Here is a 14354-nt window from a genome sequence, read left to right as displayed (position 1 = left end):
ATAGATGATTAGTGTATTAGTGTACTCCATGCTTGGAAAAGAGTGAGTGTTCAGTGAGATGGAGTGTGTGATTAACAGTGGGATTTTGACAGTGATTTTATCCATTCCTACAGCGCTGTCTTGTGGCTATTTGTTGCACTACACCACCAAGGGATCATGGCACAGCTTGAGTTATGTGTGAACTCCAGCTTCCTCCTGACCGAGACAACACCTCATCAGACAATAGAGTAAGGAATGTTACGTTGAGAAAAACAACCTATGAACAACTTAATTTGAAGACTCAAAATGTAATTTTTTCCAGTTCTATTTTACATCCAGCATGTTTACTGTGACAGGGCCTTTGTTCATATTTTAGCTCATAATGACGCTGAATGATGGATTGTGGTTTCTCTGGTGAACACCACTGTGAATCCCCCTGGAGTCTCTACATACTATGCACAGAGCTCAATGGCTCAGCAGACACAACAATGTATACACATGTGAAATAACACACCCACTATGAGTTCTATGAAAAAAAGAATGCATGTATTTAGGAATGATACAACGTTATACATTATTACAGTAAAAATGGGACAAACAATATGTAGTGTAAATAATTGTGCAATTGAACAAAATTGACTGTTCTATATGTCATGATGAGATGGCTAGTATGAATCTTATCATGTATTATTGTTGTACTGTATCAGACCCTAAGGGCCCTGTATTGTGCTTATGTGTCTTCCGTTATTCTCTCCGTTCTGACCTCTCCTCCTAAGGCAGGGTCATAGAGCACCTTCCAGGTGCTGGTAGCATTCTTCACTGTCGACAGCAGCAGGATGAGAGAGACAGGCCTTTACTTGGCAGTGATGACGACGGGAGCATCGGTTGTGATGGTAGCCACTGTGGCCGCCTCCTCAGCCGAGTCGCTGTCACTGTCATGGCTCTCGTTGCTCTCTGCTGAGTCGCTGTCTGCTGCCCCGGGCCTGGCTGTAGCCTCCTCACTACTGTTGCTGCTGTCAGTCTCATTACTGGCGCTGGTGCTGGTGCTCTCGCTAGTACCATCGCTGCTAGCGCTACTGGTGCGCTCACTGGTGGCATCACTCTCCAGGCTCTTGGCCTTCTGGCTCTCGGGGCTCTCAGAGGGGGTCCTGTCCTGGCTGGCTACGCCGACATGTGCCTGGCGCAGGCTGGGCTCCTCGGCTTTCCCGCTGGAGGCGTCCAGAACCTGGCTCTCCACGTCGAGGGTGCTGGTGTCCTCCTCCGTCAAATCATGCACCTGCAGGGCCTGGAGGGGGAGAGAGAGAGGCGGTGGAAGGATGTTTAGCTCAACTTCCAAAACTAAATGAAAGGAAATAATGCCTATGAGTTTGAAATGGAGAATTCTAAAACAGAGGAGAAACAAATGTACCTTGAACACTGTCATCGTCTTCTCAATCTCGTTTCCGAGCCCGGTGTCGTAGACAGACACCTTTTGCCAGCATACATGCCCTCATCCATCTTTCCATAGGATTTGTAAGGGGAGGGTCCCTTCTCGATGTTGTTAGTATCTACGTAGATGATAGACTTCTTGTGGTCGCTGGGGTAACCCATGCTGTCTCCACGTCCGTCGTCATAAATGGGGGCCTCAGTGGTAGCCATTGTGGGCTCTACGGTGGGCTCAGCTGTCAGAGGGGCAGCGGTGGTGTCTGCCTCCTCTGACTCACTGGACTCGTCTGTGTCCTGAAAACACACCACATCACAACAACACCTTTAGTTTTACATAACCTCTTATAAGATATAAAGTTCAAATAAGAGCTTGGTGAAACGCTCCCGTCTGTCAACATTAGCTAGATGTCTTCATTGAACTACAAGCTATAGTCTCAGTGTGGCTATAGTCTCAGTGTGGCCCTGTAGACTTACTGGGGCCATAACTACATATGCATCTATAAATAAAAAGTGACTCAATATATCCTACATATAAGCTGTCAGTAGTTTTATACATAGTGCATTACTCACATCGCTGTCTGCACTGTCTGCGCTGTCCTTGCTTTCATTGCTGTCTGCACTGTCTGCGCTGTCTGTTGATGCTGTGCTGTCCGATGTTGGGTCTGAAGTAGGATCAGCTCCCTGGAGAATAGAAAAACAGGATCAATCAATGTATCAAGTAACATCCATCAAAAGCACAGATATGGTTGTCTCTATCAGGTGTAAGATTGATTCAGCATCTTATGTTTACTTATGCTACAACATAATTATGTTTTACCTCTGTTTCATCTTCGTCGGAGCTCTCGTCTGATGTTGTAGGGGTATCTACATTCTTAATAAAAATAGTCCAATAAAAACGGACATATTAATGCAGTTTTCCCTACAGGGCAAATTAATAAATGTCAATGCCAACACACCTACAGACTATAAAGGAATGTTTGCTGAAAGAGGCTCTTACCTGTACAGGGGCCACCTCAGTAAGTTCTGCTGGGGCTATCCCAAGCACTGGAGCTGGTTTCACCTGACAACATGAACAGGAATTTAAGTTGATACCAATGTACACATCTGTCTCTCTGTCAGACTGTCTTTTCAATATATACTGTATGTTCTCATATAAAAGGAACACTCACCAGTTCTTCTGAGCTCTCTGGACTGTAGCTGAGCGAGCGTATCGCCGGGCGACCGAGGACCGTTGCAAAGAGCAGGACGAAAACAATTGCAGCCTTCATTGTCACAAGGTGTATCTAAAAAAATAATAATCATGAAAAAAGAAAGAATCATGAAAGCCACCAAAATGATGAGAACTGAAAATACAAACTCTGTTGTGTAGGCTACTGTGTAGGCTACATTTAACACCTTCTTAAATGTGAAAATGTGATACATTATTTTTTCAATTTGTAAAGTCTTTTTGTCTGTAATGTCTTTTTCGTTATGTGTCGGACCCCAGGAAGACTAGCCGTCGCCATTGGCGTCGGGTAGTGGGTATCCTAATAAAAGCAGAAATTACAGCAGAAATGCCTGAATGGGAGGCAATTAGACTGATTTTACATGAAACGTGCCTGTGAAGTCCTGCCTTGTAATGTTTAAACCCTAAAAGCCTTGATTACTATACAGGGAGAATACCAACCATGGGCCCTTATGAGTCTCCGCCATAGCTAAGTGGAAGGACTCTGGTGGAAGTGCACTCCTTTTAAAGTCCCTAACCGTTGGCAGACAAAATGGGCTTCCATCCCAACTAATGACATCCAGCCTAGCTACAATGAGACAGCCTATAGGGAGGAGGTCAAAGACCTGGCAGTGTGGTGCCAGGACAACAACCTCTCCCTCAATGTGATCAAGACAAAGGAGATGATTGTGGACTACAAGAAAAGGAGGACCGAGAACACCCTCATTCTCATTGACGGGGCTGTAGTGGAACAGGTTGAGAGCTTCAAGTTCCTTGGTGTCCACATCACCAACAAACTATGATGGTCCAAACACACTAAGACAGTCGTGAAGAGGGCACGACAAAACCTTTTCCCCCTCAGAAGACAAAAGATTTGGCATAGGTCCTCAGATCCTCAAAAGGTTCTACAGTTGCACCATCGAGAGCATCCTGACTGGTTGCATCACTGCCTGGTATGGCAACTGCTCGGCCTCTGACTGCAAGGCACAACAGAGGGTAGTGCATACGGCCAGTACATCACTGGGGCCAAGCTTCCTGCCATCCAGGACCTCTATGTTTGGCGGTGTCAGAGGAAGGTCCTGAAAATTGTCAAATATTCCAGACACCCTAGTCATAGACTGTTCTCTCTGCTACCACACGGCAAACTGTACCGGAGTGCCAAGTCGAGGTCCAAAAGGCTTCTTAACTGCTTCTACCCCCAAAACATAAGACTCCTGAACAGCTAATCAAAGGCCCACCCAGACCCCTCTTATACACTGTTGCTACTCTCTGTTTATAATCTATGCATAGTCACTTTAACTCTACCTACATGTACATATTACCTAAATTACCTCGACTAACCGGTGCCCCCGCACATTGACTCTGTACCGGTACCCCCTGTATATAGCCTTGCTTGTTATTTTACTGCAGCTGTTTAATTATTTGTTACTTTTATTTTCTATTTTTTACTTAACACTTATTAATTTTTTTCTTAAAGCATTGTTGGGCTTGTAAGTAAGCATTTCGCTGTAAGGTCTACACCTGTTTTATTCGCCTCAAGTGACAAATAACATTTAACTTGATTCAATTTTTTTTAATGCCTAACCCCATGCATGAACGTCTCCCTTGTTTTCCAGCTCAACTACTCTCAGCTAGAACAACATTACATCAAGTATAACTCTGAGCAGGCAGTCTTTTAGCTATACCTATAATGATCTCTGCATAGTGTATAATTCCCCAAGTTAAAAGTGGAAGTTTGGAAGACCACAGTTGGTCCAGGGAGGCAGGGAACATGATGAACGTCCCTCAGCTTTATTTTGAAAGCCAACTCTACTTTTTTCATTAGATCCTTGGGTTCTAGAACAGAAATCTGTTGTGTCGACAGACGGAGGCGAGAGAAACAACGTGGGATGTTGTGTGTAGATGAGATCTGACTTCAGAAGTAACTAATCCAGCCTGTCAGTTTTGCTGTTATTATTATTTCTCCTCACAGCAGCCCTTTAAATGCTGTGGCTTAGTCTTGGAACAGACTGTACGAGTCAGTTAGCTGAGAACAAATTAGCTGTGGATTTGTGAGCTGAGGCCACAGCTTCCTCTTCCTGCTGTCACGCTCACATTCATCACTCCAACACTATAAAACCTAGTTTATGATTTATTTCACTCTATCAGGTTCAAGGGCATATACATATCTGGTGTATAGAGAGAATGTGTAATAACACAAACTAATTGTTACACCAGGCTACTGAGCTCTATTTTCTTTTTCATTATTATTACTAACCAGAATACTGCGTGTATTCTGTTGTACATAAAAAAAGTCCAACACATTGACACATTGACTGCAGAATGATAGATTATAAGTGCAGAAGAGTGTCTCCCAGATTTCTTAAAATTGTGAAAATAATTGATATTTGAGTTGCACAAAATATAAAACAATTCGCCACAATTTTCTTTGAGCTTTTACAGGAGAGGATTATAGAAACGAAGCACCAACATCTATACAAGTGAAAGCCATTATTTACCTCGACTTGTTCTTCAGAGAATCCACAGGATTGCTCTCGAGTAGTTAATCAGGAGGATGAGAGGAGAGCTGCTCAGTATTCTCTTGGATGCCAAAGGAGGAACACCACAGTTCAGTTTGGATGTGAATGGATGCTGCTGAAGGGAGGCTGCTGGTTGGCTTATAAACCCGGCTGCCTCCAGCTCCAGCCAATAGCAGCAGGGCTAGATGTGTCTTGTGATGTTTACCACTTCTGGCCCACCTCTCCTCTCCCACTCTTCCTGTGGTTGGTGTGGCCACTCAATGCTAACATTCACCAATTGACAAGACAGAGGAAGAAAATAATCCCTCATATCCTGTATTGTTAGAAAGGACACAAGCCCTTTGAAATTGAGATACATGACAGTACTTATTTATGATAGAAAACACAAAATGAAGACATTTTGGCTTTATTACTGATGAAGAATTGTGTAGCAGATGAACCATGATTGAAGTACCAAAACATTACTGTTGGTTTGTAAGGTAATCCTCCTTACATAATCACTAAGCCAAAGTTAAAGAACAGCCAAGGTCAAAGAGTAGATGAATGTGTTTATTTGTTATTTTATTAGGATCCCCATTAGCTGTTGTTATTGCAGTGTCCTCGTGAAAAGTACTACTGAATTACTACACAAAACCTGTTTGTACAGTAGTGACAATCTAGAGGCATGTAGGAATTGTGCAGTGAATGTGTAGTTTATGCACTACTCAAGATACACAAGTAGGGTTTTGTAGTGTTAGGTAAGAAAACAGTAGGGTTTCCAGTAATAATCAGGTAGAGATTTTTACTTCAGTACTTGATGTTGGTAGCAAATAAGTAGTCAAAACACTCCAGCTTTACTACACAGGCTTTTCAATAATAATCAGGTAGAGATTTTACTACTTGATTGACTGGTAAGGATAGAGGGAACAATGAATTGAGCTAAATACAGACATGTCCTTAATGAGAACCTGCTTCAGAATGTAAACAACCTTAGACTTGGGGTGAAGATTTACGTTATTACAGGACATTGACCCCAAGCATACAGCTAAAGCAATGCTGGAATGGCTTCAGAACAAGAATGTGAGTGGGACAGCCTTGAGTGGCCCAGCCAAAGCCCAGACTTGAATCCCACTGAAAATCTGTGGAAGATTTCGGTTCACCGCCACTCACCATCTAACTTAACAGAGCTTAAGAAAATCTGCACAGAGTATGGAAGAAAATCCCCAAATCCAGATGTGCAAAGCTGATACAGACATACCCAAGATGACTCCAAGCTGTAATCGCCTAAGGTGCTTCTACAAAGTATTGACTCAGGGGTGTGAATACTTATGTAAATTAGATATTTCTGTATTTAATTTTCAATAAATTAGCTTAAATGTAGAAAAACATGTTTTCACTTTGTCATTATTTGGGTATTGTGTGTAGATTGGTGAGAGAAAAAATATATAATTTAATCAATTTTGAATTCAGGCTGTAACAAAAAATGTAATAAGTCAAGGGGTAAGAATACTTTCTGAAGGCACTGTATATTGTATGGAGAGTACAAGGAGATGGAGTAATCATTTTTCGGAGGAGGAGAACTTCCAGACACCTATGTATTCTCTGAATTCTAGAACATACTTCTCCTAAAAGTTGGAGAGCAGTGAAATAAACAACCCATTAAAGTAGTAGGTATGAAATTAAGGTAGCATCCCTGATTAGTTTCTTTGTCAAACTATCTATCCTAACCCTGCATTTAACTTGTCTGGATGTCTATATTAATGTTTGACAGGTGTCTGACATATTCACTGGAGTATGCATTGCTACATGTTGAGTCTGCTATAGTACTTAACATGTAATCCACTACAGCTTGATTTCTTACTGTATATCATAATAAAATAGCCTCCAGTGGCTTCGCATGTTCAGTGGAATGGTTCAGGGTGTATTCATCTCTCACTAAGTGGAGGAACATTTTTTTAAACAGGAAGACAAGGCACAACACCAGACATGTACAGTGAAACTCCCAGACAGATGTCTGGAATTCTTGAGAGTGGATGCATCAAGTCGAGACATGCTGCATTTGTTACGTTTTTCACCTCGTTTGTGTTCATGTCACAACAGTTCAATCTTCTTCAGGTTGTGTCTGGAATTCTTATTGAGATGTTTTTACGTGTGTCTGATATCAAATCAACCAGTGGTTCACCAGAAACTGAACATCAAGACACCTCTAACACCCCTATAGCACCACAAGATTACAGACTTTCTTCCCTTTCTGCCTGAACCAATCATTACGTCAACACCTACAGTACCTTGAGGCTCTAATGCAGGGATGTGCAACTTTGATGTGGTGAGAGCCACAAAAAACGGAACTCATCATAATGTTTTGCGAGCAAAACATTTTAGCAACCCCTCATGACAGCGAAGAGAAAACATTTCAGTTTTAAAGTTCATTTCCTGCCATTCTCCACATTTTTTCATGAGGTGTAGAGAAAATGTTGCCATTTTAAAGTAAGTTTGCTGCAATTCTACACATTCCATGGAGCGGAGAGAAGATTTAACAATTTTATAACTCAATTCCTGCAATTCTACATATTTTGCCATAGGGTGGAGGCAAATTTTTGCAGTTTTTATGTGATAACTGATGATCACCGTCAGTAATTCGACTAATTGACTGCATTTTGAAATTGCACCTTGTGTATTCTCTTAGTGAGTCCCCCCCCACAAAAAAAAATATATATATTTTTGGGGTCAAATTGGTCCGCGGGCTTACAAATGGGGGCAGACCACCAGTTGCCCATCCCTGCTCTAGTGCGTACTTTAACATTGGTATCAACAAATAATGATATTCAAATGAAGTCATTCCAACCGCCACCACAAATAATGATATTCAAATGAAGTGATTCTAACCGCCACCACAAATAATGATATTCAAATGTTAGAACTGCAACATAATATGTATACATCAATGATGTCGCTCTTGCTGCAGGTGAGTCTCTGATCCACCTCTACGCAGACGACACCATTCTGTATATTTCTGGCCCTTCTTTGGACACCGTGTTAACAACCCTTCAGATGAGCTTCAATGCCATACAACTCTCCTTCCGTGGCCTCCAACTGCTCTTAAATACAAGTAAAACTAAATGCATGCTCTTCAACCGCTCGCTGCCCGCACCTGCCCGCCCGTCCAGCATCACTACTCTGGACGGTTCTTACTTAGAATATGTGGACAACTACAAATACCTAGGTGTCTGGTTAGACTGTAAGCTCTCCTTCCAGACTCACATCAAACATCTCCAATCTAAAGTTAAATCTAGAATTGGCTTCCTATTTCACAACAAAGCCTCCTTCACTCATGCTGCCAAACATACCCTCGTAAAACTGACCATCCTACCGATCCTCGACTTCGGTGATGTCATTTACAAAATAGCCTCCAATACCCTACTCAATAAACTGGATGCAGTCTATCACAGTGCCATCCGTTTTGTCACCAAAGCCCCATATACTACCCACCACTGCGACCTGTACGCTCTCGTTGGCTGGCCCTCGCTTCATACTCGTCGCCAAACCCACTGGCTCCAGGTCATCTACAAGACCCTGCTAGGTAAAGTCCCCCCTTATCTCAGCTCACTGGTCACTATAGCAGCACCCACCTGTAGCACGCGCTCCAGCAGATATATCTCTCTGGTCACCCCCAAAGCCAATTCCTCCTTTGGCCGTCTCTCCTTACAGTTCTCCGCTGCCAATGACTGGAACGAACTACAAAAATCTCTGAAACTGGAAACACTTATCTCCCTCACTAGCTTTAAGCACCAGCTGTCAGAGCAGCTCACAGATCACTGCACCTGTACATAGCCCATCTATAATTTAGCCCAAACAACTACCTCTTCCCCTACTGTATTTATTTATTTATTTATTTATTTTGCTCCTTTGCACCCCATTATTTCTACTCTGCACGTTCTTCCACTACAAATCTACCATTCCAGTGTTTTACTTGCTTTATTGTATTTACTTTGCCACCATGGCCTTTTTTTGCCTTTCCCTCCCTTATCTCACCTCATTTGCTCACATTGTATATAGACTTATTTTTCTACTGTATGTTTGTTTTACTCCATGTGTAACTCTGTTGTTTTATATGTCGAACTGCTTTGCTTTATCTTGGCCAGGTCGCAATTGTAAATGAGAACTTGTTCTCAACTTGCCTACCTGGTTAAATAAAGGTGAAATAAATTGTTTATCTAATACCTATTTTTTTACTTAAAAATAGCACTGTTGGTTAGGGGCTTGTAAGTACGCATTTCACTGTACACCTGTTGTATTCGGCGCATATGACAAATAAACTTTGATTTGATTTATGGCCTTTGTTGTGGTAAATAGATGTCTACGAATAGTATAGATGAGATCTCTCTTGGTAGATAGTGTGGTCTACAGCTTATCTAATGTTCTCCACCTTAGGCGAGCAATACCTCGAGACTTCTTTAATATTAGACATCGTTCACCAGCTGTCTAACACCCCTGCTCCTCGTCTTACCAGACGTAGCTTCTCTGTCCTGCTGATGCATGGAAAATCCTAGCTCTATATTATCCGTGTCGTTGTTCAGCCACGACCCGGTGAAACATAAGATCGTTTTTAATGTCCCATTGGTAGTATAATCTTGATCGTAGGTCATCCATTTTATTTTTCAATGATTGCATGTTGGCCAATAGAACGGATGGCAGTGGGAGTTTACTCACTCGCCTACGAATTCTCAGAAGGCAGCCCGACCTCGCTCCATTTGTCTTTTCTTCACACAAATGACAGTGATTTGATCCCGTTCCCGAGAAAGCAGTATATCCTTCGCGTCACTCTAGTTAAAGAAAAATTATTGTTCCACTTCGAGGTGAGTAATCGCTGTTCTGATGCCTAAAAGTTATTTTCGGTCATAAGAGACAGTAGCAGCAACATTATGTACAAAATAAGTTACAAACAACGTGAAAAAAATTAGCACAGTTGGTTAGGAGCATGTAAAACGTCACCCATTAGGCGCTAACCCATACGGCCTGAACACAATCAGTCTTAGTGTTCACTCTGTAGTGCTGACCTCTAGAATTCTCAACTCTTTTTGTTCTGTTGTAAGGCCCCAAGGCAATAACTCTGAATCTCTGAGTTTTGTATTCCCCAAATATATAGAAGAAGAGTAATCAGTGAAATAAAATATGTATGAAATTCAAATCTATCTGCCTCATTTCAGTGTATGATTTTGTTATGCATACACTGTTTATCTCTATGTTTCATCGTGTGTAACAAGAGCGTCTAGTCACTGAGCATCAATATTACACTGTTTGTTTACCTGAGGCTTATCAAAATACCATACTGTGAACCACCCTGGATTCAAGTCAGATTGGGAAGGAGTGAACGTAGTCAATTTGTCTGACAAAATGAAATTGCTCAACCAACCGTGGTTCTTCATTAGATTAGTTAGATATTTTACCGTTCACCCTTTAAAGGCCCAGCGCAGTCATGACATGTTTTTCCTGTGTTTGATATACATTTCCACATTGAGGTTGGAATAAAACTGGGAAATTGTAAAAATGATGAAAAATAAATGTTGGTCTAAGAGCTCCCACTGGGCACGCACTGGTTGAATCGTTGTTTCGACATCATTTTTGTCAACCTATTGTGAAGTGGAATCTAGGAGGAAAACGCATTTGGATTTGCAAAAAATCATCAACCAGTACTGTTTCCATCTCATTTCCACCAGCGTTGTAAACACTGAAATTAGGGTAAAACTTCAACTTAAATACAATGACGTAACATCAATCTAATTTCACCATAATGATCAGAACTATACTACCGTTCAAAAGTTTGGGGTCACTTAGAAATGTCCTGGTTTTGATTTAATTTTACTTAACTAGGCAAGTCAGTTAGGAACAAATTCTTATTTGCAATGACGGCCTACACTGGCCAAACCCAGACAACACTGGGACAATTGTGCACCGCCCTATGGGACTACCAATCACGGCCGGTTGTGATACAGCCTGGAATCAAACCAGGGTGTCTGTAGTGACACCTCAAGCACTGAAATGCAGTGTCTTAGACCGCTGCGCCACTCTGGAGCCCGAAGTTAGCGTTTCACTCTTAGTCTACACCTGCTGTTTATGAAACATGTGACAAAGAAAAGTTGATTTGAAGATTACATTTTAGTCATTTAGCAGACACTCTTATCCAGAGCGACTTACAGTAGTGAATGCATATATTTCATAATTTTTTTCCTTCTTTTTTTTCCCCATACTGGCCCCCCGTGGGAATCAAACCCACAACCCTGGCGTTGCAAGCACCATGCTCTACCAACTGAGCCACAGGGAAGACAGAACATGTAGTTGTTTGTTCTGATTTCATTCTTGATTAGATGTACTCCAGATTTCAACCCACAGACCAAATAAAACAAGACAACAGTAAACATGTCGTTCCCCTCGATGCAGCAGCCCCCTTGGGCCAATATGTGTAATTTTGTAAAGGCATGATTGCTATGGCAAGACGCATCATTCACCCAAGTTTCCTCAAAATCGGGGTAGTGCTGTCTGAGATATGTGTGTGACTAAAGGCTCTGCATGGTCAGTCTGACGTGTACATTGGCTGTGCAGCATTTACGGTGATATGGCCTTTGCAGAAGTCAGGGCATTCATGCTTCTTGTGCTTTATGGAGCAGCGTAGAGCTGTTAAGCAGAGCGTTGAAGGACGTTGTCAAGGAAGTGAGTTTGTGTGTTTTACAGGACCTCCTGCCCCCACCTACAGTCAACCAATCATGCCAATGCGGAACTATATGAAGCATTGTTACTACATTTGGGAGGTGCACGGCGATGCATTCCTCTGGATGCTCCGCAATTATGTCACATCCTCCCTATGGAGCCACCGACCACATTTTCAGATCAAGCTTAAATTGGCTTTAATTTGGCTTTAATGTAGGAACGAACAGATGGAGACAGATCCACAGTCCCCTCTCCGATTTCATCGTGGGGGACAACAAAATAGAGGAGAATATTGTGGTGTGTTTACTACATTACTATACTGAGTATCACATTGGATGCAACAGTCAGGCTGGGCAAGATTGTCTAACAAGTTTAATCTTTCAAAATCTAATTGCTCAACCATCCATGATTCAAAATGACATGAGTGAGGTTTTAACTAGTAGTGAATTCAAAGATACAGGATAGCTACCTAACTTCCTTCTTTGGCTGCACTACAAATTATGATCATGTTGCCATTTTCAGGATTTGTTTTTCTTCCAGAAACTATGAGTGTACTTATTTGACCATTAGTCATCAGTCTCTATCACGCAACAGTTTCATTTAATTATAGTTGACAGGAAATGATAGTTGACATGAAATGACAAGGCATGTCTACACTTATATTCCATTATGTTGGCTAATGGTTGCTTAATCTTGTGGTTTAAATAATTATCTGCACTAGTTTGAGCTAGTTCAGAATCTGCAGACTGGAATCTGCAGACTGGAACGTGACTAAACAAATAGTTGAAACAAGGTTAAATAAAATCACCCTGGATATTAGTATTGTTTTAGCAAAGATTATTTCCTGCTAGTGACAGACATGTAGCAGCTTTTTCCTTTTTCAGTTTTTGTTTCAATACGCTGGATCTCTTCAACATAGTGGGGGTGCCTAGATGATTTATTATTTTCTTACACTGGAATTATTTAAGTTTTTCTCAGAGAGGAATATTTTCAGTGATGAAATGACAGACGCGTGTTACACACAGTCAGAAAGCCTATCCCATCAGGCCCAGTAATCCTCCTGCAACATTCCTAGGATTAGATAACTGCCTAGCCCTTGGTTTATTTATTGGCACTGGCTATATTAGCACCAGCCCTGGATGTCTGTCTATGGTCTCCTCCACAGTAGGCTTAGACGGGACAGGAGCTGTAATCAGAGAAAAATCTACGATTTGGTTTATTTTTTCCATCAGAAATAAAAAAGAGATGGAGCTACTGAGGCCTGCACTTCTTATTGTCTTTATCTCAAAAGCAATTGCAAAACCAGTAAGTGGATGAACATTTTATTTATCTTATATATCTTTTGCCATAATTAGTAGCAGTAGTGGCTATCGTTACAGTATTTTCAGGTGCTGATGTGCTTTGTTCACTCCACAGTTCAACAGACTTGGACATCACAATGGTCCACAGTTCAACAGACTTGGACATCACAATGGACCACAGTTCAACAGGCCTGGACACCACAATGTTCCACAGTTCAACAGGCCTGGACACCACAATATTCCACAGTTCAACAGGCCTGGACACCACAATATTCCACGAATCCACGAGTCCTCAGAATCTGATGAATCAAGAATGACACGAGGACCAACTGCTCCAACCACAGTGAACCCTCCCACTGCTGCCATGTCAACTATTCCACCAGTGACAGAAATGTCCACGAATGGGCCAATTGTCAGTGAAACGACACCGTCACCAGGGAATGTTACTGCACGTGTCACTGAGGACATTACAACTCCCGCTCCAGCAACTAGAGGAGACAACTAATAATGAGAGTATTCATGAGAATACTTAATTATAATTATTCCAGAGTTTATAAATCATTGCTTTTTTTTACGTCATCATTTTTGTATGGACTGTTTACAGTACCTGCATTGTATGAAATATCTTGGATCTTTTTATATTTTTTATGCAGCAGCATTTCTAGGTAATGTTATCCATAGCTTCATAATAACCCTATCAGAAGCCCTGTAATCTTTACTAGTTCAACATATGGTGGTAGTTACGGGTGTTTGAATGTCTGTGAACTAGGTGATCATAATCTGCTGGGTGTGATAGAAACATCTGTGAATGTTTGATTGATTTATTGATATTGTTGTGTTATGCTCCAGTATGTCTCTTTACATACAGTATGTAGTGACTTGCTCTTTGGAGTTTTAGGCTGGTTATCTGTAAAGTACATTGCGACAACTGCTGATTTAAAAAGGGCTTACTAACATACATTTGATTGATATTTGTTGTGAACTTGTGTACTCAATAAAGAGATAGAAAAATACTTAAAAAGAGAAAAGATGTCTCTTAATTGATTATATTTTTGATTACTGTTATCAAGTTTTAGTTCTTGGTATGATCAGTCATAATAGATGATTAGTGTATTAGTGTACTCCATGCTTGGAAAAGAGTGAGTGTTCAGTGAGATGGAGTGTGTGATTAACAGTGGGATTTTGACAGTGATTTTATCCATTCCTACAGCGCTGTCTTGTGGCTATTTGTTGCACTACACC

At 41.4% G+C, this 14354-nt stretch overlaps 1 long non-coding RNA gene and 1 pseudogene across 1 annotated transcript; one reads left to right on the top strand and one right to left on the bottom strand.

Annotated features, from left to right (window-relative positions):
- Positions 1–503: 503 nt before the first annotated feature.
- Positions 504–5255, bottom strand: LOC106567751 (dentin sialophosphoprotein-like; annotated as a pseudogene).
- Positions 5256–10206: 4951 nt separating this feature from the next.
- On the top strand, positions 10207–14125 carry LOC123726103 (uncharacterized). Its single transcript, XR_006758398.1, has 2 exons — positions 10207–13116; positions 13228–14125. It is a non-coding gene; the product is annotated as an uncharacterized lncRNA (long non-coding RNA).
- The last annotated feature ends 229 nt before the right edge of the window (positions 14126–14354 follow it).

This window comes from Salmo salar, chromosome ssa13 (assembly GCF_905237065.1).
Source record: "Salmo salar chromosome ssa13, Ssal_v3.1, whole genome shotgun sequence".
Lineage (NCBI taxonomy): Eukaryota > Metazoa > Chordata > Actinopteri > Salmoniformes > Salmonidae > Salmo > Salmo salar.
The sequence above is the reverse complement of the archived record's forward strand: the minus strand, read 5'-3'. Positions and strand labels throughout refer to the sequence as shown.